The 27,258-nt window shown below is 42.3% G+C and overlaps 1 long non-coding RNA gene across 1 annotated transcript in view; it reads right to left on the reverse strand.

The window, feature by feature from the left end:
* Positions 1 to 23,540: 23,540 nt before the first annotated feature.
* LOC145342514 (uncharacterized) overlaps positions 23,541 to 27,258 on the reverse strand; it is a 90,196-nt gene continuing 86,478 nt past the window's right edge. The window contains exon 3 of the long non-coding RNA XR_013886549.1: positions 23,541 to 23,930. This is a non-coding gene — a long non-coding RNA (uncharacterized LOC145342514). The remainder of the gene's footprint in view (positions 23,931 to 27,258) is intronic.

Raw genomic sequence — 27,258 nt, forward strand, 5'->3', positions numbered from 1 at the left:
AGGTCTCACAGTACCAGGTTAAAGTCCAACAGATTTATTCCGAACCACAAGCTTTCAAAGTGATGCTCCTTCATCAGATGACGTGAGCCCCAAAAGCTTGTGATTCTAAATAAACCTATGGGACTTTAACCTGGTGTTGTGAGACTTCTTACTGTACCCACCCCAGTCCAACACCGGCACCTCCACAGCATGAGGGACATAGGAGGGTGGATGGAAAGAAAGTTTCTCCTTCGTACTTGGGTCAATATCCAGGGAGCATAGATTAAAGGTAAGGAGTGGGAGATTTAGAGAGGATTTGAGGAAAAAGTGTTTTCATACAGAGGGTGGCGGGAATCTGGAACTCACTGCCTGAAAAGTAAGAACCTTCACAACATCTAAGAAGCATTTAGATGAGCACTTGAAACACCATAGCACACAAGGCTATGAATCAAGTCGTGGAAAATGAAATTAACATAGGTGCTAGATGTCAGATGCAGGCATAGTGGGCCTTGCTTTAATATTTCACCTGTTTCCCTGAGTAATGCACTGGAATGATAGCCTTGACATTTTTGTATTCAAGCCATGGCGTAGAACTTGAACTCAGATTCTTGTGACTCAGGAACAAGATATGGAACTTGGAGACCTGCAGAAAGTTGAGTTAGAAATCGGAAATGTGATCTATGATCTCAAAATTGAATTTTACATCTGAAGTTTGGAATCCCTTCAGGTCTAAGAGGTGCACTTATTCTACAATTTTCACATCAGTTAGTATTTGCAGCTGGTTCACATTTATGGAAATAACTAAAGCTAGTTCATGGTCTGACCTGTGAATACATCAAGGTTGAATTCACACAATTATTATCGTGAATTAGTTTTGCTTCAGGCTAATACTGAAGACCATAAGACCATAAGACATAGGAGCAGGAGTAGGAAAGTCAGCCCATCAAGTCCATCCTACCATTCAATGAGATTATGATTGATCTGATATGATAATCAACTCCACTTTTCCACCTTTCCCCCATAGTCCTTGATTCCCTGACTGATTAAAAATCTGTCTATCTCAGGTTTGAACATACTTGACAACCCAGCCTCTACAGTCTTCTGTGGTAAAGAATTGCACAGATTTGCTACCCTCTGAGAGAAAAAAAATCCTCTTCACCTTGGTCTTAAATCGGTGACTCCTTACTCTGAGATTACACTCTCTGGTATTAAATTCCCCACAGGAGAAACAATTTCTCAACATCTATCCTGTCAAGCCCTTGAGAGTTCATGTGTCTCAATAAGGTCATCTCTTATTCATCTAAACTCCAATGGGTACAGGACAAACTTAGTTCACCTCTCCTCGTAGGAAAATCCTTCCATACCTGGGATCAATGTGATGAACTTTCTCTGGACTGCCTCCAATGCCAGCATATCTTTCCTTAGATAAGGGGACTAAAACCTTCCATGGTATTCCAGGTATGGTCTAATGAGTGCTTTTTATAATTTGATTTGATTTATTATTGTCACGTATTAACATGTAGTGAAAAGTATTGTTTCTTGCACACTATACAAACAAAACATACCGTTCATAGAGAAGGAAATGAGAGAGTGCAGAACGTAGTTTTACAGTGATAGCTAGGGTGTAGAGAACGATCAACTTAATGCCAGGTAAGAACATAAGAACATAAGAAATAGGAGCAGGAGTAGGCCATCTGGCCCTTCGAGCCTGCCCCGCCATTCAATAAGATCATGGCTGATCTGTCGTGGCTCAGTTCCACTTTCCGGCCCTCTCCCCATAACCCTTAATCCCCTCTCTTATCAAAAACCCATCAACCCGCTTCTTGAAAATAGTTAGAGAGGCAGCCTCCACCACTTCAACGGGTAGAGAATTCCAGAGATTCACCACCCTTTGAGTGAAGAAGTTCCTCCTCAACTCCGTTCTAAAACACCCCCCCTTTATCTTGAGGCTGTGCCCCCTAGTCCTACTGTCTTTTTTGAGCGGGAAGAGTCTCTCCACCTCTATCCTATCCATCCCATTCATCATCTTATACGTCTCAATGAGATCTCCCCTCATTCTTCTAAACTCCAACGAGTACAAGCCAAGTTCATTCAGCCTCTCCTCATAGCTCAACCCCCTCAACTCCGGTATCAGCCTAGTAAACCTCCTCTGCACTCCCTCCAAGGCCAAAATATCTTTGCGCAGGTGCGGCGCCCAAAACTGCACACAGTACTCCAGCTGCGGCCTCACCAATGCCCTATACAGCTGCAGCAAGACCTCCCTACTTTTATATTCAATCCCCTTCGCTATGAAGGCCAGCATCCCATTTGCCTTCCTGACCACCTGCTGCACCTGCAAGCTGGGTTTTTGTGACTCATGCACAAGGACCCCGAGGTCCCTCTGCACCGTTGCCTGCTGCAGTTTTTCGCCACGTAGGTAATAGTCCTTCCTACCATTCTTCCTTCCAAAGTGGACCACCTCACACTTGCCAACATTAAATTCCATTTGCCATTTCCTGGCCCATTCGCCCAGCCTATCTAGATCCTTCTGCAGACTCTCCACACCCTCCGCACAATTTGCCGTTCCCCCAGTCTTGGTGTCATCCGCAAATTTCGACACCCTACACTCGGTTCCCTCCTCCAGATCATCTATATAAATGGTAAAAAGCTGAGGCCCCAGCACCGACCCTTGGGGCACTCCACTAGTCACCATCCGCCAATCCGAATAGCACCCGTTGACCCCCACTCTCTGCCTCCTATTTGACAACCAATCCTCTATCCACGCTAACAAAGTCCATTCAAAAGTCTGACAGCAGCAGGGGAGAAGATGTCCTTGAGTCGGTTGGTACGTGACCTCAGACTTTTGTATCTTTTTACCCAAAGAAGAAGGTGGAAGAGAGAATGTCCGGGGTGCATGGGGTCCTTAATTATGCTGGCTGCTTTGCCGAGGCAGTGGGAAGTGTAGACAGGGTCAATGGATGGGAGGCTGGTTTTAGCAAGACTTCCTGATTTTTATACTCCATTTCCTTTGGTATGCAACCCAGGGAGAGAGACTGCGAGGTTCTTGAGCAAATTGGCATAGGAAGTAACAAGGTATTGGAAGTGTTGGCAGACTTGAAAGTGGACAAATCACTGGGTGATGTTTCCTAGGCTGCTGTCGAAAGCAAGAGAGGAGATTGCAAGGACTCTAACCCCAGTTTTAAATTCTTGTCTGGTCACAGGGAAGGTGCCACAGGACTGGAGAACATCTAATGTACTTCCGCTATTTAAGAAGTGTTGTACAGACAAGCCAGGGAACGATGCTTCACGTGTTGCTAAACACGTGCAAATAAATATTTCAATAAATTTAAATAATTTATTCAGCCTGTGAAGATTGCACAGCGGCTCCCCACTCCCTTTTTGATCGGGCTACCCCGACCTGGCCCCATCACTCCTGGCCCCATCCCTTCCAGGGCCTGCTCCCTCCAGACTTCGCTGTCTTCAGGCCCTGCCACATAGGCCCCCCTCCAGACCCTGCCCCCTCCAGGCTAATAAGGTCACGACAGCTGAGAAATCGGGTGCGATTTTACTGGCCCAGTCCGCCCATCGATGGGCAGTGTGAGCCAGCAAAATCCTGAATCAGGTTTTCCCTGCAGGGTTTTAGGTTCAAATCTAATCTGGGCAAATAAGAACGTTTTAAAAAAATCCATCCGCTGGATTTAAAGTCCTATATGAAATTAATCTGGAGAATCTTAATCTAGTTTCCAGTGGCGATGTGATTTGTAGCATAAGACATCCTCTGACAGTCTCTGGGCCCTCTGCATTACTTAAAATACTGAAGGAGAAAACGATGCAAAAGTTGAGAAAATACTTGGAAAGAATCAGAGACTCTGTAAAATTTGTCAGCTATTTATCATCATTTTAGAAGATTTAGGTGCAAATTAGATGTCAGCTAAGGCTCTGCTGATGACAATCCAATGCTTGTTTACCAAGAACAGTTTCTGCACTGTGTCAGTAACCACAATCAGGGCTGCATAAGCCATAAACTTCACATAATATGAATTTATACAACCGATTTCATTTGCTTTCTTTGTAATCATTTCCATCGTTGACACTAGAATGACTTTCAGCAGGGTGGTTCCCATGAACTTCACAATATTCTCCCAGATGGTTTAAATTAGCTATTTTCCAATAAAAACCCTGTGCAATGTACCACATTCCTTGTGTATAACACTGTTTACCCAGCCACCCATGTGTTTCAATTTATCAATTAACTAATAAAAACCTTCATCTAATGCAGTGCATTCCAGAACTCACAAACATACCTTACATACCTGAACTGGAGAATAATAAAGATAAACCAAAGATCTTTGCTCAAACACCATCTACTGTTAGGTAAGCTACTTTTAGATTTCAATCTGACACACCAACATGCAAACCTGTTGAATTTTAAACATTCCTTGCATTGTTTGACTTGTTACATGTTCGCAATATAGCAATGAATACAGGGGAATTATATATTATGCTAAGATGCACAGCACAATATTTACACATGAAAAGTCCTCAAACTAAATTGTAAAAATTGTTAAATTATGATCTAAAAGTTGTTCTATGGAGATATGAGTCAACCAAGTGAAAGTATGAGACATCAAGATTATAAGGGAGTTCTTTCTTACTCATATAATACAGTCTATATTTCATCAATCTCCTTTGTCAGAATCGGTTATAAGTTTAATCAAATGTCCATTAGTGAAGGCAAAGAAGGAAATGTGTGTGATTATTGATATTTCATGTCAGCTGTTAATGAAATAAAATCTTAAATAAAGTCAGAGTTTGGTAGATTTGATGGATAAGGGTTGTGAGGAGAGGGGAGGGCAGGCAGGATCAGCCATAATCTTGCTGGCTGGTGGGTCCCGTTCAAGGGACCAAATGGCCTACTAATTCTTAAGTTCATATGTTTCTGGTCAATATAAGGTCATTATCAAGGTAGTTAATTAAAAGGCTACGGCCAGAATTTTCAGGCCGCTCACGCCACAAGTGAGGATGGAGAATTTGGCACTCAGCCAAATCTCCATTCCACACAGAAGGACCAGAAAATCGCGTGGGGCTAAAACGGCTGCAAGCTTCCACCTATGACTTGAATTTTCACTCCCAAACACAGATCCAGGACATCTCCAGGCTCCGCAAACTGGACCTGGCAGACAGTACCCCGAAAGTGGGATTTTCATTCCGGGATGGCATGGTTCACCGGATGACAGATCGGGTGACTCAGAAACATGAAACATAATGATAACAAAAATAACATAGAACAGCTTTCGCCCCACCCAGTCAACCCCTGCCCCTCACCCATCCCCATGTCCCTTCACATCTTCCAAGTAACCTCATGACGCTCACCAAACTCCCATGGCCCCTCAAGCTTTCTAGATCAACCTGCGCTGCTCTGTCCAACCGCATGACCCTTTATAGCTCATCTGTTAGCTTAGTGCTAAATCATGTCAACCCATGCCACACAACAATCCCAGCACCATTTGCCCTTATATCTATCATGCCAACTTACCGAGTATCCAGAAATCATGCTGGGTTCAAACAATATAACATTCAAAGTGTCTATTACAGACTTTATATTGAAAAAAAAATTCTCATTCATAAAATGCAATTAACTACATTTGCATTTTTTTCAAATGCACACTCCCATATAGGAACAAATTGGAATCCATAGTTCCACTTCAAAGAATCTGAAACCACTTGGGGCTGTTAGTCAAACTGTGAAGTGGCAGGCACCCCACTATGATAATGGAAGGTTATGAAATCAGTCCCGTAATGGTAATCCTCTAGTTCAGAAATGGTAATCCTCAGATTTTCGTTGATAGACAGCATGAAACAGCAAGCAATAATTTATTTAAGTTTCTAAAGTTTATTTGTTAGTGCCACACATAGGCTTAAATAAACACTGCAATGAAGTTATTATGAGAATCCCCTAGTTGCCACACTCCGGAATCTGTTTGGATACACTGGGGGAGAATTTAGCAAGGCTAATGCACCTAACCAGCAAATCTTTCAGACCGTGGGAGGAAACCAGAGCAGCTGGAGGAAACCTACAGAGACACAGGGAGAACATGTGGACTCTGCACAGACGGTGACCCCCAAACTGGAAATCAAACCTGGTTACTTGGTGCTATAAAGCAGCAGTGCTAACCATTCTACCACCATGCTGCCCCATTTGAAACAATCCAGGCATTTTATTTCAAATATTTAAAGGGAAGTAGATTTAAATAGAGTGGCACAGTGGTCAACACTGCTGCCTCACAGGTCCAGGGACCCCAGTTTGATTCTGGCCTTGGGTGTCTATCTCTATGGAGTATGCACGTTCTCCCCATGCCTGTGTGCATGTTCATCAGCTGCTCCGGTTTCCTCCCTTGGTCCAAAGTCATACAGGTTAGGTGGATTGGCCACAGTAAATTGCCCCCCAGTTTGTGTGTGTGTGCGTGTGTGTGTGTGTATGTGTGTGTGTGTGTGTGTGTGTGTGTACTCCTGTGATTGGACTAACGTCTCTTCCTGGGTGTATCCTGCCAAATGCCCAGTGTTTGTTGGGATAGGCTTCGACTCTCTGCAACCGTGAATTGGAGAAAACGGTGAAGTGAATAGTTTAAATACTTTGACGGATTGACATTTGCCTTTGACAGTTCATTGTGATACTTTTGATTGTTCAAGTAAGCTTGACAGTTTATGTACTTTTGCACACATGCCAAAATATGTCCAGCTTTAACCTTCTCAAGGGAGTACCTCACCTCTCCCAAAGGGCACTTGACCTTACCCTTGCACTTGCCAAAAGGTTATCCCTTTTCTCCAAAAGGAGTTCCCAACTCTGCAAAGAACTTCACAAAATTCAAACTTGCTCCTACCAGGTCCACTTTGCAGATGTTACATTGCATACACCGGGGTCACCAAAATTAGACATGAATGGAGAAAACTGCAGATTTCTTTGGGCAGTTGCCTCTGCAAAACGTGTTTTTGTGAAGTGCGACCATACTTCCATTCCCAACCTCACATGGTCAGTGCCATGTTTCGGATAAGATTTCCACTGTTTGACCTCTCAGCCATTTTTGCAATGACAGAGAGGCGCTTCAATGTTGTAAAATCCAGGCCTATATTCTTGCTCTCGGGTACTTGATTGTTCACTAAAGAAATAATTCTAACCCTGCAATGATCACTGATGAGGCATTTGGAATTTTGAGTGCAATTTATATGCCACTGATATTTAAAAGGAGAGGCTCAGAGCAGAAAATATAAGAAAGATTGAAATTTAGCTCCGTAAAGTTATGAGGAAAGTTTCAAAGAACCAAATCTATCTTCAGTAGCAAAGGGGGGGTTGGAGACACAATGCAGGACTTTGAAGAGCTAAGAAACATGAATAAACTCTAAGCACAAAGTTAAGCAACCAGGTTTCAAGAGGCAATAATTGTGTCTTGTTTACAATTAAACAGCTATGATGCTGAAAGCAAAGATTTAATGTAGCACTAAAGATTAGAATGCTTTTACCCTCAGAGATTGTCAGCAAGTAGAACAGATTCATAACAAAAATAGTCAAAGAAACTTGCTCTCCATTTAAATAGGACTCTAAGTGTGTGGGCAAGTGTTTGGCAGGTGGAGTACATGTTGGCAAATGTGAGGTCATCCATTTTGATAGGAATAACAACAGAATAAATTATTATTTAACTTGTAAAATATTGCAGCAGGCTGCTGTGCAGAGGGACCTGGGTGTCCTTGCGCAAGAATCACAAGGAGTTGGTTTGCGGGTGCAGCAGGTAATTAAGAAGGCAGATGGAATTTTGTCCTCCATTGCTAGAGGGGTGGAGTTTAAAAACAGCGAAATTATGTTGCAGCTGTATAAGGTGCTGGTGAGGCCACACCTGGAGTATTGTGTACAGTTTTGGTCTCCTTACTTGAGAAAGGATATACTGGCACTGGAGGGGGTGCAGAGGACATTCACTAGGTTGATCCCAGAGTTGAGTGTGTTGGCTTATGAGGAGAGAATGAATAGATTGGGGCTATACTCATTGGAATTCAGAAGAATGAGGGGAGATCTCATAGAAACATGTAAGATTATGAAGGGAATAGATAAGATAGAAGCAAGGAAGGTGTTTCCACTGGTGGATGAAACTAGAACTAGGGGGCATGACTTCAAACTAAAGGGGAGCAGATTTAGAACTGGATTGAGGAGGAACTTCTTCATTCAAACGGTTGTGAATCTGTGGAATTCCCTGCCCAGTGAAGATGCTGAGGCTACCTAATTGAATGTTTTTAAGGCAAGGATTGATAAATTTTTGAACAGTAAAGGAATTAAGGGTTATAGTGAGCGGACGGGTAAGTGGAGCTGAGTCCATGAAAAGATCAGCCATGATCTTATTGAATGGTGGAGCAGGCTCGAGGAGCCAGATAACCACTTCCTGCTCCTAGTTCTTATGTTCTAACTTACAAATTGGGAACAGGATCAGACAAGACAAGAATGACAAGAATAGACACAGCAATCTAGAAAGCAGTTCACACCAGCCTACTATGCTAAGGGGTGCAATGTAGCACAGTGGTTAGTGTTGCAGCTTCACAGCACCAGGAACCCAGGTTCGATTCCCAGCTTGGGTCACTGCCTGTGTGGAGTTTGTACATTCTCCCTGTGTCTGTGTGAATTTCCTCTGGGTGCTCGGGTTTCCTCCTACAGTCCAAAGATGTGTGGGTTAGGTGGATTGGCCATGCTAAATTGCCCCTTAGTGTCAGGGGGACTTGCTAGGATAAATGCGTGGGGTTATGGGGATAGGACCTGGGTGGGATTGTGGTTGGTGCAGACTTGATGGCTGAATAGCCTCCTTCTGCACTGTAGGGTTCTATGATTCTATAACTATGTTAATGGGTAGGTTTGAAGCACACCCAAATGAGGTCAGAGAGCTACAGATAACTGCTAAACATCACGCAATGAGTTCATGAAAAAGCTTTTAGAGTCACAATGTCCTTGTTATAGAGGGAGAGCAGAGAAGGTTTACTAGGCTGCTTCCTGGGATGGCAGGTCTGTCAGATGAGGAGAGACTAAGTCAGGTAGGATTATATTCATTGGAGTAAGAGTAAGAGGGGATCTCATAGAAACTGATAAAATTCTAATAGGATTAGACAGGGTAGATTCAGACGATGGAGGGAGTCCAGAACGAGGGGTCATAGTTTGAGGATAAGGAGTAAACCTTTTAGGACTGAGGTGGGGAGAAATTTCTTCACCCAGGGAGTTGTGAATGTGTGGAAGTCACTACCACAGAAAGTAGTTGAAGCCAAAACATTGCGTGATTTCAAGAATAAATTAGATATAGCTCTTGGTGCTCAAGGGATATGGGAGGAAGGGGAGATCAGGATATTGAATTTGATGATCAGCCATGATCAAAATCAATGACAGAGCAGACTCAAGGGGCTGAATGGCCTACTCCCCATTCTAGTTTCTATGTTTTTGGCAGTTACCCAAAATTATGCGCTGGAAGAGGGGAAGTGCTGAGAGGGTGACTGGAATGGAAGTAATTGATGTCAGAGAGGAGCCCAACAATTGTTTTTGGCACTGTGATGCAACTGGGAGGAGCATTTATGCTTCTCATGCTTCTTATTGCTGTACATCCAGGTACGTTCCTTTTTGATGGCTGTCTGCAATAGTCCTAAGGAAAATTGATGAGACTAAAATTTTGATCACATTTCCCAAAACATAGTCATCTGCTCTAGCCATTGATCACACAGCAAGGTTCCACAAACAGCAAAGGGACAGTGATGAGATTATCTATTTTGGTTATATTGCTTGAAAGTTAAATATTAGCTGGGATACAAGGAAACATACTCTGCTCTTTACCAAATAGTGCTATGGAATCTCCTCACAAGGGCAGTAATGGCCAGTATTTAACATTTGCTCTTAAGTATAGTTCCTGCAACACTGCAGCACTCTCTCAGTTCTGCACTGAATGTGTCAGCCTAGATTACGCACCTAAGTCTCTGGAGTGGGCAGCTTGAACCAAGGTACTGCTGACTTAGAGGTGAGCATATCAGCTGTAAACAGTAAAATAAAGGCAAAACACTGCGGATGCTGGAATCTGAAACAAACACAAAAAATGTTGGAAAAACTTAGCAGGTCTGACAGCATCTGTGGAGAGAGAATAGAGCCAACATTTTGAGTTTGGATGGTCCTTCCTTCATTAGATATAGAAGCAGTAGGGACAACATGGTAGCACAGTGGATAGCACTGCTGCCTCACAGCGCCAGGGACCCAGGTTTAATTCCTGGCTTGGGCAACTGTCTGTGCGGAGTTTGTGTGTTCTCCCCGTGTCTGTGTGGGTTTCCTCTGAGTGTCTGGTTTCCTCCCACAGTCCAAAGACGTGCTGGTTAGGTGCATTGGCCATACTAAATTCTCCCACAGTTTACCCGAACAGGTGCTGGAGTGTGGCAACTGGGGGGATTTTCACAGCAACTTCATTGCAGTGTTAATATAAGCCTACTTGTGACTAATAAATAAATAAATGTAAAGAACTGACAGTTACTAACAAGGAGGCTGACAAATTTTGTCTGGGAAAATTGTAAGCCAAGGTTAAAAAGAAGTCTTGAAGAGATTGATAACTATGGCTGGAATTTTACCATCCCGCCCACCATGGGAATTGGAGCAGGTGAAAGGCGGAGCATGGGAAGGTTCATTGGCCTTCAGGGCGGAATTTTACGGTTTTGGGATGAGCAAGGCCATAAAGTCCCACCTAATAGTGTTGTTTAGGTAATAATTGTGTGGAATGTATCCTCGGGAAATTCAGTGGATGGAACGGACACCATGTTGAAGTAGATGTTCACTTATTAAAGAAACAGACCTGGCAGATCTGGTGGCATTTTCTTCATTCCTTTCTTTTGATCTTCCGATGATTTTAAAATTTCGTTCTTAATTTCAGAGCCGTTGGAAGCGAAAAGAAAATGAAATGTGGTCTATTGCAATAAAAAATGTGTAAATAATGGAGCAGGTCAAACTGGCAGGGATGATTAATTCTCAGTGGGTTCATCTTGATGAATGCTTTTCCCATCATTCATTATATTTGTAATGATGTCTCCTTTATCTTTGATTTCAGATTGAAAGGGCCTAATTCCTCATAGCCTGGTGTTTGGACTGCATCCAATAAGCAGCCGTTTAATCAAGAGATTCATCCATACCCTCACATGCTCTTGGTGAGTTTACGCATTATTTTAGTTTGAACTTCACGAATATATATGAATTCCTGAATGTGGGAGAACAAGTTGAAAAACTGTTAACATAAAACACATGCGAATCTCAAATATATAAATTTAGTACAAAGGTAAAAAGGTAATGCTAACGTTTACAAATCATTAGTTAGGTACAGTTAGAGGGGTATAGACCAACGGCAGGCAGAAGGCCTTAGTTTAATTTGGTGTCATGTTCAGCACAACAACATGGGGCAATGGGCCTGTTCCTGTGCTGTACTGTTCTGTTCTGTGCGGCTATAGGTCGGGCAGCACAGTGGCATGGTAGTTAACACTGTTGCCTCACAACACCAGGGATGTGGGTTCGATTCCTAGCTCGGTCATGTGTCTGTGTGGAATCCACATGTTCTCCCTGTGACTGCATGGGTTTCCTCCAGGTGTTCTGGTTTCCTCCTACAGTCTAGTTGGGTGCATTGGCCATGCTAAATTCTCCCTCAGTGTACCCAAACAGGTGCCAAAGTGTGGCGACTCGGGGATTTTCACAGTAACTTCATTGCAGCATTAATATAAGCCTATTTGTGACTAATAAATAGACGTTAAAAAAGTGCAATTAAAATGCTGTATACAGTTTAGTGAACCTTCCTATAGGAAAGATACCAAAGTCATGTAGCAAACACATGAGAGATTCAGTAAAAGAGTTCTAAATTTGAAAGTTCAAATAGTGAAACAAACTGGAAGAGTTGTAGCTCACCCCTTCAGGGAGATTTGGTTGAGGTGCTCAAAATTATCAAGTACTTTAATAAAGTAAATATGAATAATCTATTTCTGCTGGTTGCTGAATTATTAACTAGGTAGCATGAATTTGAGATTATTGCAAAATGAATGAAGAGAGAGATATATCTTGCAAGGCCATGAAGGCTTTTGAAAATGTAAAGAAAGATTTTATTGGAATGGTTCCAGAGATGTGGAATTATAGTTAGGTGGAGAGATTGGAGAAGCTGGGATTATTCTCCTCGAAAGTACAGAGGGCCAGGAGGAACTTTGATAGAGATGCTTAAAATCATGAAAGGTTTGGATAGAGTAATAAGTAGAACTGTTTTCAATGGCTAAAAGGTCAATAATTAGAGGGAACATATTTAAGTCGATTGACCGAGGTGACAGGAGGCAAAGGATGGGATTTTCTAGTCACGCTCACCTCAAAACTGGAAAATCCCACCCGATGTCAATGGAGCTTTGCATGGTCTGCCCTACGCCTGCTACGATTCCCATGGTAGGCGAGATGGGAAAATTCCCCCCGAAATGTCTGTAAGATCAATGAGCAATTAGGATTTGGAATACACCACCATATAGGGTGACAAATACAGATTTAACAGTAACCCTCGAAGAGGAATCTGGATCACTATTTGTATGTTGAAAAAATAGCAGGGATATAGGGAAAGAACGGGGTAGTGATTGTAATGGATTGCTTTTCAAAAGGGGTTCACTGAGACAGACCATTGGCTCTTTCAGTTTGATAAGCCAATGGTCTCTTTTAGTGAAGGCATATTCAATGACAAAAAAAATCTAAATTGATAGTTCTTTCACAAGGCTTGACTCACAGAGTTCGGGCCTCCTTCCAGCTGCAAATATTTGATTCTATCAGTGTCTAGAATTACAGCCAAACCTCCAAAAGAAATCAATTTAATTAACAGAGATTTAATATAATCCCAAATTCACAAGGAGCTCAGGGTGTGAAGTCTGCTTTCAGCACTTCTCATGACACTTTTATCCCACCTTGCAGCATTGTTGCATCAATCTGTCATGATCTTTGCAAAGTACTTGCAATTAACATGTAATTACTGTTCATATGATTCTTGTTCAGCCATGTCCTATTGTTGAACTCATCATGTACAATTTTGTCCTGCTTTCTGTTTAGCTGCAATATTCAACAAAATCTTCATACAATAGCCTTTTGAATTTAATACCTGTCTAAACCTGGTTAGTACAATTTTAATATTTGAGCTCTGTTCAACATTCTTTTCTCCTTTTATAGCATGTATACTCTAAATTATTACAGATCTCAAATTGATCCGACTCCAAGGTTCAACTTTAAGGATATCCTGAGGAGTAAGTATTCAGGATTTTGTTTTAACATCTGAAAACACAACAAGTATTATGTGTTGTTAAATCAAAATGATTCACGATCATAATCAAAAAAACAGCAAAACTGTTGTTCTGTGAAAAGCTTTGAGAAGCTCAGTTAGAAAACATTCATGATGACTGACTGTAAAACCCTTCCTGCTTTCCAAAAGATCTGTTGGAAATAGTGCATTGTTGGATGAAGCCCAAAGTATTTGCTTAAAAATAAAGCTGTTGTTAACTTTTAGCTTTCATAGAATCTCTACAGTGCAGAAGGACACCATTCAGCCCATCATGTCTGTCCTGCCTCTCTGATAGAACATCTTACCCAAGCCCATCCCTTTGCCCTATCATAAAGGGCAACACCACATATTTATATATGGTGTAACACCACATACTTACCCTGCTAATGCCCCTATACATCTTGGACACCAAGGAACAATTTAGTGCGGCCAATCCACCGAACCTGCACATCTTTGGACATCTTTACTTAAGAATCTCCAGGATCAAGGAGGCTTTTCTGGGGCACTGCTCAAAATTTTATTCATTATAATATTTGTAACAGGTGCAAAATGACCAAATGAGGCCCAGCTTTGGAGGCTAAAATTCTGTGTTTCAAGAACTTCTAAAAAACATCCAACCCAAAATTGGGTAGAACAATTTTTCATATGTCCTTTCACAATTGCTTCAAACAGGCATTCTAGCCTCTTTAAACTTGTGTCCTGAATAGTGGAAAAGACACTGTGCTGCTCTATTCAGTTTCTCCTGGCCTGGGCATAGTCCAGAAAATGGCCATCACTGAAAAGTGAATGTTAAAATTTAATAAAACATTCACCTCCTCAGCCTGGCTCCACAGCACTCAAGTTTGTGTAATCGTACCCCACCCCCCATTATCCATCCTTCCTCTCACTTCCCTTTCCCCACCAGCTGCTGTTTCACACCCAGGTTGGACCAGGTTGATGAGGCCTGGAGCTGACAGGCATGCATTACAACCACCTTGCTGTTTATGCAAATCAAACCCACTCTGATGATTTTTCATCTCAAGGTGTGTAGCAATGGTTCAGTTTGTAAGGGCGTAGCCTATTAGGGAATCTTGAAATTAATGTTTGAACACAAAAGGTGAGGGAAAAATCGGAGAGCTGTCCAAAATTATAAACAGTTTTGTTAAGACAAAGGGCCGGATTCTACCCCTCCACCTCCTGTGGCATCTTTTCCAGCAGCGGAGGCAGTTCACCATTGGTTCTGGCAGGATCTTCCTGTCCCGCCAAAGTTTTGCGTAGCCCATTCATCCTGCCACAGGGGGAATCCAGAATGGGAGGGAAACTCCCACCTAAAGACTATTTTGACCTTTCACTAAATTAGATAACTAGAGGCAAGAAATTAAGATCGACACCAAAAGAATGAAAGATGAAGTTAAGCATTGGATGTTAACAAGGTTAACACTTTAAAATAAGCTACACAAACCTCAGAAACAAGGGGCTCAGGACATAGGAGTAGCAAGTGGGTCATTTTTGGTACAAGTTAATCCCCATTAGAGAAATACCAAACCAGAGGAATTTTCTCAGTGGAGACGGGGAAAATATTGATGAACTTTCCGGTATGGAGAGGCATTGATTACAGTTTTGAGAAATACACTTTTATTTATACAAAACATGTAAAGGCATACAATATTAAAAATAATGTACAATTGTTCCATATGTTCGTTTGCAACAGTCAGCTAGGTGAATGTCTCATTTGCAGTTGTCTTGTGCATCCCATCTCGCTTGAGTGAGACCGGAAATTCCCACCCGAAGTCAATGGACATTTCTGTTGTTTGTCCATCGCCCGCTTTGAATCCGTGGCAGGTGGAATGGTAGAATTCCGGCATTTGTTTTTAACTCAGAGGATCATGGAATGTTGAAGAAAACAAAACAATCCATAGAATCCCTATGATGCAGAAGAAAGCCATTTGGCTCATTGAATGCGCACAGACTCTCCAACAGAGCATCTTTCCCAGAACCCAACCCTTTAACTCCACGTATTTATCCTGCTAATCCCCCTAACCTACACACCTTGGTACATTATAGGGTAATTTAGCATCAATCAACCCAAACTGCACATCTTTGGACTGTGGGAGCAAACCCACACAGACATGGGGAGAACATACAAATTAAATACAGACAGTCAGCCAAGGCTGGAATTGAACCCGGGTCCCTGTCGCTGTGAGGCAGCAGTGCTAACCAGTGCGACACTATGCTGCCACATCAAACAATACCAAAAGACTGTTGACCAAATGGACGTTCATTCACAATCCACAAGCCGTGGGCTAATCTGGGTGACAATAAAAGTCAATTCATACTCAAGTACCATCAGTGATAACCAGTGCTACTTGAGATTTTAAACTGCAAATACTCAGGACTGAAATCCATTTTTAGCTATTCAGAATTTCTTTCCACTTCTTGAAGGAATAAAGTTATACGGATCAAGTCCAAAGCATTCCGGTTATTTTCATCAGGAGTGCCTCTGACAAGGATAAATGATTCTTGTAAATCCAGAGTTAATTAACAATGTTGCGTTTTAATGGAAGTTCCAGATTATGATCAATCTCACCGATTAGGATTGGAAAGTATCCCTCATGTTATCTTGCACAGTGCACCAGAGAATTGGCAGTAATGCAAATAGCGTATGATTGACTGCAATTGTAAATTACCTGGTTGAAATAAAAGCACATGTGGGGATATTGGGATCACAGCTGTGCTCGGTTAGTTTAGAATCCTGCTACCTTTTGGCCATTTCATTCTTTTGCTTGTGGCACTACTTTTTTCTCCCCCCTTTACACAATATAGTTCTTGGAAATAGTGGGCAGCAGTTCAAGCAAAAGGCCAATATGCATTTCTGATTATTATCAAGCCCTGTATCTAGACATCACTTCCCCACAATACTCGCAGGAATTTCAATATGTACTTAATTTATTCATGGAAAAGGTTTTACTATCAAATTAAAGGCACATTTTCTGTGCATGGTTTTTGCCAAACCAGAATTTGGCATTGTTTTCATGCACAAAAAGGAATGTTATCATTTAAAACATAATAAAGTATACAGTGGGTCAATTTATTAGGGTACTTAATGTCTTTCAATGGAGTTTTAATATAGTGAAGATGATTGGCGATAAATTGAATGATTTTGGAGGAAATGCATGTTATTGGCTGGTGAGCATGTGACTTATTTTCTTTCTTCCAAAGTAGGGCAAAGACTGAGTATCAGTGCCAGACGCTTACTGACGTCCAACCTTCAATTATTTTAAATGACTTTAAAAGACTTAGATGATAATGTGTTTGATACTTATTACCAAAATTACATTTCAACAGTCTGGGGCCAGGGAAAGAGGGCGAGTGCTGTGATTAAAATGGAAACAAACAAAGGTCTGTGGTCAATATAGCAACCAAGCCCTACAATGTTTTAAAATGATCGGCTCTGTCCGATCCGCGATCCAGATACCAATCTGTTTATAGCATTTTTCTAATAGTGGACCCTGAGTTCTTCAGGTTAAAAATGGATTTATGGTATGTGGACTGTAAAAGGTTAATAGATATATAGTAAAAGCACAAAACTACATCTTAGCGGATTCCAAAGGCAGAATTATTAACAATAAATATGTTTGGGCTGATTAGTGTAGCTGCCAAGTATTTTAAAGCCAAAAGAAAGTGAAGTGGTCTATTGCCAAAGCGAGCATTGCCAAACACTGTTTGCCTATGTTTGAGCTGTTCACTTGTTTTTATAATTACAGAAGAATTCCTCATGGAAAACATGGAATATTGGTTTCTGTCTATATTCTGAAGAACGTTAATTTTATTATGCTGTTATTTGGAAAAGATAACATATTACAGCTTGATTCAGTTTTTAAAGGATTCACTCTGCTACAGATAATCAATAAAAGAGTTAGAAGCAACATTTATTCATTCTGTTTGTCATGTTCATTCTTAAATGACAGAAGCAAAGGCAAAAGGAAGGTACGATAAAGGCCAACCACTGTATTATTGAAACACAGTTAAATAATTTGAACGAACAATATACTCAAACAACACAAATTCTGCAGTGTGCTGAATTGACTCATCTCTGAGCTCAAAGAATAGAATCGTAGAGTTCTGACAGTGCAGAAGAAGGCCATTTAGTTCATTGAGTTTACACTGACAACAATTCCACCAAGGCCCTATCCCCATTACCCTACCGATCCCCCAACACTAAGGGGCAAATTTGCATAGCCAATCAACCTAAACTGCACATCTTTGGACTGTGGGAGGAAACAAAAGGACACAGAGGAAACCCATGCAGACATGGGGAGAACGTGCAAACTCCACACAGCCACCCAAAACCGGAATTGAACCCAGGTTTCTGGCATTCTGGGGCAGCAATGCTAACTACTGTGTCACCGTGCCATCCATGTTATTTTACTTAACTGTCTTGCAATCTTCCACATCCCCCTTTGCTTTTACTAGAGGTCAGGGAATTTACTCCCCGGCATGTTATCACTTCCAGTCTGTGATCCACATCTCTGAGGTGTGTGAAACATGACAACAGTGGATTCACCCTCTGATCTTAATCATGTTCTTTTTCACCCCCAGTCCCCACCACCGTGTGCAGATCTACCTGACGATGCAGTTCAAAGTTGGTCTCATCTCATAGGGAAAACAATGTTTGCTGGCGGGATTCAGGCTGTTAAGTTCACTTACATATGTATCCGACCCCATCTCTGGTCATTGATAATTCAACCCTCAGAATATGAATAAGGTAGCCACCTACTGATTACATGCAATTCAGAGTCCTGTGAAATAACTAGGACTCTAAAGCATGTTTAACTGGAAAGATTGGAGATTCCATCCAGCATTCAACTGACTAAAACCTGGTGAAAGTGGTTTCAAATGACAACTGGCCATGTAAAGATCAGGTCTTGGTACTCAGGTCAGAAGGTCCAGTGTGCTATTGTGTATTTTTGGATTTTCAAGTGATGTTTTAACTTGAAGATCGCTTACTTCTAATTATTCCCTTATACACCCTGAAGTATCCTCCCCATCACAAGTCCTATTGGCCTCGAGACTCTTCCTTAGATGCCTTTGAGGGACAATGCATCAGTAAACTCATGCACCAGGCAGGCTGTCCCTGATCTCCAGAGCCTCCTAAAATTATAGGATTGGTCACCCGATGACTTTGCCTTGCCAGAAACTGTCAAAGTCAGCACTACCTTTAGTGACTTTATCTCAAGTTCATTCCACAATGCCACATGGGGATTTCCTGAGGTTTTTCTCAATCTCCATTGTCCAATCAAGCAAGTCAGCAATGCCACCTTTGCTAAGGGCAAAGCATATCACTTTGAATGTCGGCTGACAAAATAAGCAGGTTCTGGCTTTGTAGCACTGGCTGGCTATGCTTATGCGTGGGGGCTGGCAGTGGTGGGGGGAGAAGGGGGGGTTGTAGCTGCCACTCATGTAGTCATCTACTTTTTGGAGGAGAAAAATACACCATGAAAGTCTTGGTGTGGCAAAAAGATTCGCATCAACAATTTATTTGTGGTCACTGTTTCGGACAGTGTGTCTCTTCATCTTACTTGCCCATTTGCAGTTGGTGTATTCGAGTAAGCCAAAAACAGGTTAGAATGGATAGGATCCTGGTATATGCATTTGGTAAGGTTTTCCGTCATACTTTTCTAGCAGGGAGTTTTCCACAGGAAGTGGACAATGAGTGCAGTTGATAGATTACATTAGTTTAAAAAGTTCATCAGATTTTCCTGAAATTAGTGGGCAACAGAATTGACTTGCACATGCCCAGCGTACATTAGTAGCAAACCCAGCCTGATAGAGACTGGCTGGGTTGCACGGTGGAACAGTGTTTAACACTGCTGCCTCACAGTGCCAGGGACGCAGGTTCAATTCCAGCCCCGGGTCACCGTCTGTGTGGAGTTTGCACATTCTGTCTGTGTCTGCGTGAGTTTCCTCCGGGTGCTCTGGTTTCCTCCAACAGTACAATGATGTGTGAAGTAGGTTGATTGGCCAGGCTAAATTAACCCGCATGTCAGGAACATTAATAGAGTGAAATATGCGGTGTTATGGGAATGGAGCCTGGGTGGGATTGCGGTCAGTGTACACTTGATAGGCCAAATGGCCTCCTTCTACACTGTAGGAATTCTATGATTATTGTATGAATCTGTAAAAGGCATTGAGCTTAATGTTTGTGGAAGATTATTCCAGTCCTTAACTGTACTTGGAATGGGTAAAGGAGTGAGCAAAGGTATGGTGGAACTGTTGACTTTGAAGTCTTTGAGCTCAAAAGCGTTTTGGTTTAATGAACTGCTTAGAAATATTTAATTGTTCATTCAAAATGTATTAGAGACATGTCAACCCATAGACTTTCATTCAGTCCTGAAGACTGTGCCAGCCCAGTGACATGACCAACTGGAAGATATGAGAATCTCTTGAGTAATTTGACCAAGACACATTTTCATAATTTGTATTGATGAATGGTAGAATTTAGCACTTGGACCCCAATGTTGGGATCAAAAGGGGGTCTTCACCCTGCACAGAGTCAGGAGCAGTCAATCTACAATGGTTTTGCTTGATTGGCCAATTAGTGGTCAGAGGATGTGCTCAGCATCCAATTGGGGATGGGCTTATTGGTTGGAGGGACAATAGAAGGTCATCCAATGAGGAATAGGCTGCAGCCTGTCAGTGCAGGAAAGGGAGAGAGAGGGGGCAGAGACATACTGACATACCCTTGCAGCACTTTTAAACTTTTGCAATAAAAATTGGCTATAGCTGTCAGGCGGTGGGGGAACTGGAAAATCCCGGTTGTGTTCTGATCCATGGCTCTAATTAGTATTGTAATTAGTCTAATAACCTACTCATCACTTGCAGATGGGTAGCCATTCCAACCTTCCTGCAAAATGTCTTGACAGTGGGGTGATGCCGGCAGACTGAAGTTACACGTCTGCCTTGTTATCACATAACCCAATGGTAACATGTTCTGAGGATCAGCTGACCAGTTGACTCAATGGACAATGTAACCAATGGCAGAATGATGTGGTGATCAACTGACTTGATATAAATTGAAAGCAGGTGGTGATTATGGGTAGTATTGTGGTCTAGGGTATAGCTCAAGTTGCGGCGTAATGAAGTCTCTTTAGTAAACCTTTACCCTGATTTACTTGTGAGGTTAATTCTTTTCTTGCTTGCTACTGGAGTATCCTTACTGTGGGATGAATACACTTCAGTTCTTGCTTCCTAACCGTAGGATCTACAGTGCAGAAGTTGGTCATTTGACCCATTGAGTCTGTACTGACAACAATCCCACACAGGTCCTATCCCTGGATCGAGTCACTGTCTGTGCGGAGTCTACACATTCTCCCCATGTCTGTGTGGGTTTCCTCCCACAGTCTGAAAGATGTGCTGGTTAGGTGCAGTGGCCATGCTGAATTGCCTCTTAGTGTCCTGGAATGCATAGGTCAGTGGGATTAGTGGGGTAAATGTGTGGGGATATGGGGATAGGGCATGGATTGTTGGTGCAGACTTAGTGGGCTGAATGGCTTCCTTCTGCACTGTTGGGATTCTGTGATTCTATAATAATATTAATTTGACAATCTTCTTTCAGTCTATCACATCTATAACAATTATTTGCTGTACCTATCATTTGTCATAAATCTGTGTCAACAGGTTTTCCATTTTAAGTTGTATTATCTGGAAATTGAATTTACAAATAGGATATTTGGTCCAATTGCTCTGTTAATGATATTGCTCCACAAAATTCTCTTCCCACAACCTCATCTAAGCCTATCAGTATACCCTTCTGTTCCTTTTTCCTTCATGTACTTAAATCTCAGAATTGTTATGGCATGCAAGGAGGCCATTTGTCCTATCATGTCTGCACTGGCTCTCCAAATCAGCATTATGAGTTGATGCCATTCCCCTGCTTTTCCAAGTGCCCCTGTCATGTTTTATTTTCAAGTAATCATCTAATGCCCCCTAAATACCTGGATTGAACCTTCCTCCACCACACTTCCAAGCAACGCATTCCAATCCCAAACCACTCATGTGAGAAAGTATTTTCTTCCATAACTTTTGACATATAATGTTTGCCTTTTGCCTTAACTTCTCCAAATGAGAGTTCCGTGTTCTAAGTACTCTGGGTATTTCCTCAATTCCTTACTGGATTCATCAGTGAACATGTTATGTTTATGCTTCCTAGTTTTGGACATCAAACAAATATCCATACTTACAATGAAACCTGCCTGTGAAAAATATAATTACATCCTACCTTGGGAATTAACACTTTGGCAGACCACTTTTCCTTCTCCTAGCTCCTTCATCAATAAAACAGTTAAGCTGCTCCAAAAAACATCCAGCGCAGTCACAAAAACTCTCCCATGTGGGCATCAGTTAAGGGCTTCCAGTGATTGAATAGGCTGCTAACTACTCACTGTCTAAGCTCCCATGTGAAAAATTGCTGTTAAAGTGGATGACACTTGTTAAGCCAAGACCCCAGTGTGAGCCAATAACTTTAGAGAGAAGGCAAAAGGGGGAAAAGAATTGGGCCTTTTGAAAAGTAAAGAAAAAGAAAAAAAGTGAAGCAAAGTTTATTTATTAACCGCAAGTGGATGTACGTTCGTACTGCAACGAAGTTACTGTGAAAATCCCCTAGTCGCCACACTCCGGTGCCTGTTCGGATGCATTGAGGGAAATTTAGCATGGCCAATGCACCTAACCAGCACACCTTTGGACTGTGGGAGGAAACCGGAGTACCCAGAGGAAAGCCATGCAGATATGGGGAGAACGCGCAGACTCCACACAGGTAGTGACCCAAGCGGGGAATCAAACCCAGTCCCTGGCACTGTGAGACAGCAGTGCTAACCACCATAACAAGGAGGAGTAAATCAATCAACTGAAAAACGTGGGAATACCATAGAATCCCCACAGTGCAGAAGGAGGCCATTCAGCCCTTGAAGTCTGCACCAATCACAATCCCACCCAGGCTCTATTCTTATAACCTCACGCATTTACCCTGCTAATCCCCTGACACTAGGGACAATTCAGCACGTCCAATCCACCTAACCTGCCCATCTTTGGACACGTCTTCATAAGGGCGGCACAATGGTTAGTGCTGCTGCCTCACAGTGCCAGGGACATGGGTTCAATTCTGCATTTGGGTCTGTGTGGAGTTTGAACATGCTCCCAGTGTTTACGTGTCCTCCGGGTGCTCCGGCTTCCTCCCACAGTCCAAGGATACGTGGGTTAGGTGATTGAACATGCTTCACCAGAATGATAGGGAGTGGGATAGCTTGATCTTGGGTTCGGACGTAGCTCAGCACAACATCAAGGGCTGAAGGGCCTTTACTGTGCTGTACTGTTCTATGTTCTAAACTGTTCTATGTCCCTTAGCGTCCCAAAATGTGTAGATTAGGGGGAATTACTGGGGTAAATGTTTGGGGTAATGTGGATAGGGCCTGGGTAAGATGCTCTGTCAGAGAATTGGTTCAAATATAATGGGCCGAATATCTCCCTCCTGCACTGTAGCGATTTTAAGTTGATGCACAAAATGTTTGGCCAACGCCTGTCTGTGAGTGGTTAGTGCTACAGTGTAGTTTGCATACTGAAGTAAAGACTTCTTTTGCCTCTTTTACAAGTCATTGTCATTTAGGATTAAAATAAGGTAAGTGTCAAGGGCCCCTAATGAGGCTACATCCTTGAAAAGCAGAGCCAGGAGAAATAAGAGAGGCACAGATTAATGCTGCATAAATCTCCCTGTGTACCATCAGATTGCTGCTCCCAGCACACTGGAAGGAAGACCTCTCTGAATAAAGCTGATACAGCAAGAGTTGGCCCGTCAAAACATTGTCAGCTCCCATACACCAATCAACACTGAGACTGAGAGACAGCTGTACAAAGGACGGAAAATTGCTGGCGCCGCTCAGTTCTTTGTAGGGTCAGTCTCACAGCTGAAAATACGAAATGCTATGCCATATAAACGGGCAGACTGGTGGGGGGGGTGGTGGGAGACGGGGCAATGCAATAGCCTTCCGACGATATAAATGACCACGTATAACCACTTCTTCCCCAAGTCTGGACATGAAACATTTCCTAAAATCTCTATGCAACGGAAAAAAAATGGGATGTGGCATTATTATTTAAAATAAACAGTCTGGATGCATAGATTTCAAAATGTTTTATCTTTGTTTTATGTAGTTAGCAGCATTAACAATTTACCAGCATGTGCATGCTACAAAACATGGTCAGATGATTGCTCTAACACACAAATCAGGGTGAGGAAACACACAGAATTATGTTTCCTCATACCTACCAGAGCAAACAACCTCCTGATTTCTGAAAAGCTGGTTCCGGAGAGACACACACACACAGACACACACACAACTCCAGATTCCGTTGCTTGTTGTGTTGTGTGTGTGGCTTTTTTTTTCAGGTTCCTGCGGTGCTGGTCTCATCCTCTTCCACCCCCTTTCCTCCTCCTCCTCCCCAACTCTTCACCTTTAGCCATGATTGACAGCACCCTGGGGAGCAGAGGGGTTAGCACCTCTGTCAGAACCTGGGGCTCAGCTGTAGTTCTGGGCTGCAGATCGATTATCAGCCTGTTGCAGTTGGGACCCATCTTTCAGCCCTTTCTGACAGGATGCCGGACCTATTCCACTGACAGAGACATATATAAGCAAGGAGTGAAGGAGAGTAAATTGTCCATCAAATCATGCAAAGCTGTAGGTTTTTCTTAAACTTCACGAGCATCATTGAATTTATCAAAAGCCACTGGAATTTTAAAAATGCAATCTAACTTTTTTCTCCCCCCCCCTCCCCCGTTGTTCACTGAATTCAAAATTCCTTAAAAAAACATTCATCATCAGAATATAATACTGATGTCAACACTTAAGTGCTAAGAGCTGACAAATTTTGCTACTTGGTAAATATTCGCCAGTGGAAAACTTTCCCATTAGCGTTTATTTCTACTGAACAGCTGTCCAAACATATCAGAAGCTGCCTCCAAATAAAATATAATCAGTGCATTTTGAAACTCTTTTCCAAAAGTTCTGTGAGGTTGGTCATTTGAAGCTGCTCACTTGTTCAGAATAATAATTAAAGAGGTTTATCAGGGAAGTGGCTAATTCAGTCCTCCAAATTTTAAGAGTCGTAAAGTCATAGAGATTTACAGCATGGAAACAGGCCCTTCGGCCTAACTTGTCCATGCTGCCTTTTTTTTAAACCACTAAGCTCATCCAAATTGCCTGCATTTGACCCATATCCCTCCACACCCACCTTATCTATGTAACTGTCTAAATACTTTTTAAAGACAAAATTGTATTCAACTCTACCACTAACTCCGGCAGCTCTTTCCAGACACTCACCACACTCTGTGTGAACAAATTGCCCCTCTGGATCTTTTTGTATCTCTACCCTCTCTTAAACCTATGCCCTCTAGGTTTAGACTTTTCTACCTTTGGGAAAAAGTAGAAGCGTAGAAATCCAGCAGTGCAGAAAGAAGCCATTGGGCCCATCGAGTCTGCACTGACCACAATCCCACCCAAGCCCTACCCTCATATATTTACCCGCTAATCCCTCTAACCTACACATCTCAGGACAATAAGGGGCAATTTTAGCATGGCCAATCAACCTAATCTGCACATCTTTGGACTGTGGGAGGAAACCAGAGCACCCGGAGAAAACCCACACAGACACGAGGAGAATGTGCAAACTCCGCACAGACAGTGACCCAAGCCAAGAATCGAACCTGGGTCCCTGGAGCTGTGAAGCAGCAGTGCTACCATGCAGCTGATGTTAACTACCTAGCTGATCTGTGCCTCTCATTATTTCATAGACCTCTATAAGATCATCCCTCAGCCTTCTATGTTCCAGGGGAAAAAGTCCCAGTCCATCCAGCCTCTCCTTATAACTTCAAACCATCAAGTCCTGGTAAAAAGTAAACAGATGCATGATGAGTTCAATAACATATTAAATCAAGGCCGGAGGAGGCAGGACGGGGGGTGGGGGGGGAGGGTCCAATTTCGCCTGCTGTTTCTAATACCCATATAAAGAGGTAAAGGAAAGGAAAGTGAAAGTCAGGTTTTTTAGACCAAACATTTGAGGCAAAAAGTAAGGGATTCATTTACAACCAAGTAATATTTTTGAGGGGTTGAAAGCCATGTATATTGGATGGCAGCTATTATCTTAAAACATAAAGAATATCTACACATAGATATGTCAGTTCTGGCAAAGGGTCATCCTGATTCAAAACGTTGGTTCTATTCTCTCTCTGCCGATGCTGTCAGACCTGCTGAGATGTTCCAGCATTTTCTGTTTTTGTTTCAGATTCCAGCATCTGCAACATTTTACTTTTATATTATGGTCAGCACTATGTTTTCAGTATATAATCCAAAATAATTAGTAGATATGACCATAATATCAGGAAATTAACAGGTTCAATTTTTGGGTCCACTGACGGAGAATTTAGCATGGCCAATGCCTCTAACTTGCATGCCTTTCAGGCTATGGAAGGAAACTGGAGCACCCGGAGAAAACCCATGCAGACAACGGGAGAGCGATCATACTCCACATAAACAGTGACGCAAGCCAGGAATCAAACCTGGGTCCCCGGCACTGTGAGGCAGCAGTGCTAACCACCATGCCACAGTGCAAAGGACAAGATTGGCAACGTTGTTGGTAACATCTGTTGTTATTCTGCAGGCACCCATCTCCAAACGGAACCGTAACTGATGGTACCTCTCTTCAGAAATAATGTGGAGATGTTGGTTGGGGTGGGCACAGTAAGAAGTCTCTACACCAAGTTAAAGTCAAATAGGTTTATTTGGAATCATGAGCTTTCAGAGCGCTGCTCCTTCATCTGGTGAGTGGACAAGTAGGTTTCACAATCACAATATATGTAGACAAAGACTCAATTGCAAGATAATGGTTGAAATGTGAGTCTTTTCAGGTAATCAAGTCTTTATAGGTACAGACAATGCGAGTGGAGAGAGGGATAATTACAAGCTGAAGAGGTGCGAATTGTCTCAAGTCAGGACAGTTGGTGGGGATTACAGATAGTGTGACATGAACCCAAGATCCCGGTTGAGGCCATCCTCATGCACGCGAAACTTGGCTATCAGTTTCTGTTCGGTGATTTTACATTGTCATGTGCCTTGAAGGCTGCCTTGGAGAGTGCTTAACTGAAGATCAGAGCTGAATGCCCTTGACTGCTGAAGTTTTCCCCGACTGGAAGGGAACACTCCCTGGTTTTATTTCCTTTAACTTTTCCTGGGTAAAGATAAGACAGTTGGAACCATCCAAAATCTCTAATTTAATTCAGAGCATCAGATGGTCCCCAATGCAGGGCAAGTTTGAAAATTTCACCTTGAAACATTGGAAACTTGAACTTTCCGGGCAATTACCATGCAGTTGCTGTTTGGGTGCTTCTAGGGGTCTCCCAGTGCATCCCCTGGGTTCCCCCCAGATCTGAGCCTCAAGGGATTGGAAGTTAAGGGCCTATCTAGTTTGAAGTAACTGCTGTAGTAAGACTAAAATCTCTCTAGATAAGATAGACCAGACAACCAGCAACCATGCCACCAGTATAGGAAACAATATGGAGTGTGGTACCAGAGGACATTGTGATTATAATGTAGGTATTCCAATGGTATTGGTAGTATGGCTGTCTAAAAGCATGACAAAAACACGTTTTCCTATCCCGAAAAGATACGGGTTGAGCGAAACATGTGATGTTTGAAAAACTAAGGACCTTTTGGCCAAAGGTCGGGGTCAACTTTTACAGGCGGTCAACCATTAGTCGAGTATGTACAGTTGTATTTGTGTATGCTTATTGTAGAATGTGTATTCATATATATATATATTGCCATGGCCTACACACAGAATTGATGCGTTTTGCTAGTTTAAGAGTTCTCATCGGTGTGGCTACAGGAATGACGTAAAATGACTACTGAAGATCTTATTAAAAAACTGTTCAAATTGTAGTCCTTTG

The sequence above is a fragment of the Carcharhinus amblyrhynchos genome, chromosome 4 (assembly GCF_965287045.1).
Source record: "Carcharhinus amblyrhynchos chromosome 4, sCarAmb.v2.hapA, whole genome shotgun sequence".
Classification (NCBI taxonomy): domain Eukaryota; kingdom Metazoa; phylum Chordata; class Chondrichthyes; order Carcharhiniformes; family Carcharhinidae; genus Carcharhinus; species Carcharhinus amblyrhynchos.